The 2500-nt window shown below is 44.3% G+C and overlaps 1 protein-coding gene across 5 annotated transcripts in view; it reads right to left on the reverse strand.

Moving 5' to 3' along the window:
• The window catches only part of gripap1 (GRIP1 associated protein 1), a 56680-nt gene that overhangs the window by 16401 nt on the left and 37779 nt on the right, over positions 1-2500 (reverse strand). The gene's annotated exons all lie outside the window — the stretch shown is intronic.

The following is a 2500-nucleotide window of genomic DNA, read 5'->3' on the forward strand; positions in this document are numbered from 1 at the left end:
ATGTCACATCATGTCACATTACATAACGCCTCATTTCAATATTTAAACATAACATTTCAATAACTAATCCTCTTGACTGGTTTCATGGTGATATCGATGACCCTTTTCACCCGTGGAGCATCATGTAACAGTGTAAATAAATATATTTATTAAACATCAACTATTAAAAGACTCCCGATAGATTTCCTCTCAAATGTGTATTTTAAAATGTTATTTTTTATGATTCGTGTCTTAATACCTTGAAGAGCAGCGATAACGAAGGTGGTTCAGAGTCAACTCATTTTAATTCCGCCTCTAATCTTCTGCAGATAATTAATTTCTCTAAGAATGCCCATCGGAGCCGACGCCCACTTCCTTTAAATAAAGGTGCTTTAAAATATACTTTTATAACTAACTACACAGATTCAACACGGAACAAAAACAATAATATAAATCAGCTGATCGTAATGATTATTTATCCACAGACACTAATTCCAACCATTCTGCACCTTATTATCAGGACCCAAGTTAAAGGGGATGTGGACTTCTCATGATTGATGACGTGGTGATCAATAAAACACGAGATTACCTCAAACGCACCGCGATGAGTTTGTGTTCCGTCCGACAAGCGACCTGCTAGCTTTGTGTATCATGTGATGTCATAAGTGTGTCAGCAGGTCTTCTTCATTGTGAAGTGTGTGTACCTCCAGATGGTGTGTGTGTGTACCTCCAGATGAAGTGTGTGTGTGTACCTCCAGATGAAGTGTGTGTGTGTGTAGCTCCAGATGAAGTGTGTGTGTGTGTACCTCCAGATGAAGTGTGTGTGTGTGTAGCTCCAGATGAAGTGTGTGTACCTCCAGATGGTGTGTGTGTGTACCTCCAGATGAAGTGTGTGTGTGTACCTCCAGATGAAGTGTGTGTGTGTGTACCTCCAGATGAAGTGTGTGTGTGTACCTCCAGATGAAGTGTGTGTGTGTACCTCCAGATGAAGTGTGTGTGTGTACCTCCAGATGAAGTGTGTGTGTGTGTAGCTCCAGATGAAGTGTGTGTACCTCCAGATGGTGTGTGTGTGTACCTCCAGATGAAGTGTGTGTGTGTACCTCCAGATGAAGTGTGTGTGTGTACCTCCAGATGAAGTGTGTGTGTGTACCTCCAGATGAAGTGTGTGTGTGTGTAGCTCCAGATGAAGTGTGTGTGTGTGTACCTCCAGATGGTGTGTGTGTGTGTGTGTACCTCCAGATGAAGTGTGTGTGTGTACCTCCAGATGAAGTGTGTGTGTGTGTACCTCCAGATGAAGTGTGTGTGTGTGTACCTCCAGATGAAGTGTGTGTGTGTGTACCTCCAGATGAAGTGTGTGTGTGTACCTCCAGATGAAGTGTGTGTGTGTGTACCTACAGATGAAGTGTATGTGTGTGTACCTCCAGATGGTGTGTGTGTACCTCCAGATGAAGTGTGTGTGTGTACCTCAAGATGAAGTGTGTGTGTGTACCTCCAGATGAAGTGTGTGTGTACCTCCAGATGAAGTTAGGTGTGTGTACGTCCAGATAAAGTGTGTGTGTGTACCTCCAGATGAAGTGTGTGTGTGTGTACCTACAGATGAAGTGTGTGTGTGTGTACCTCCAGATGGTGTGTGTGTACCTCCAGATGAAGTGTATGTGTGTACCTCCAGATGAAGTGTGTGTGTGTGTACCTCCAGATGAAGTGTATGTGTGTACCTCCAGATGAAGTGTGTGTGTACCTCCAGATGAAGTTAGGTGTGTGTACGTCCAGATAAAGTGTGTGTGTGTACCTCCAGATGAAGTGTGTGTGTGTGTGTATCTCCAGATAAAGTGTGTATGTGTGTACCTCCAGATGAAGTGTGTGTGTGTGTACCTCCAGATGAAGTGTGTGTGTGTACCTCCAGATAAAGTGTGTGTGTGTAGCTCCAGATAAAGTGTGTGTGTGTAGCTCCAGATAAAGTGTGTGTGTGTGTGTGTGTGTACCTCCAGATGAAGTGTGTGTGTGTGTGTGTACCTCCATATGAAGTGTGTGTGTGTGTGTGTACCTCCAGATGAAGTGTGTGTGTGTGTGTGTACCTCCAGATGAAGTGTGTGTACCACCATATGAAGTGTGTGTGTACCTCCAGATGAAGTGTGTGTGTGTGTGTGTACCTCCAGATGAAGTGTGTGTACCACCATATGAAGTGTGTGTGTACCTCCAGATGAAGTGTGTGTGTGTGTACCTCCAGATGAAGTGTGTGTGTGTACCTCCAGATGAAGTGTGTGTACCTCCAGATGAAGTGTGTGTATCTCCAGATGAAGTGTGTGTGTGTACCTCCAGATGAAGTGTGTGTGTGTACCTCCAGATGAAGTGTGTGTACCCCCAGATGAAGTGTGTTTGTGTGTGTACCTCCAGATGAAGTGTGTGTACCACCATATGAAGTGTGTGTGTGTACCTCCAGATGAAGTGTGTGTGTGTGTGTACCTCCAGATGAAGTGTGTGTACCACCATATGAAGTGTGTGTGTGTACCTCCAGATGAAG

Source organism: Cyclopterus lumpus, chromosome 7 (genome assembly GCF_009769545.1).
Source record: "Cyclopterus lumpus isolate fCycLum1 chromosome 7, fCycLum1.pri, whole genome shotgun sequence".
NCBI classification, from domain to species: Eukaryota; Metazoa; Chordata; class Actinopteri; order Perciformes; family Cyclopteridae; genus Cyclopterus; species Cyclopterus lumpus.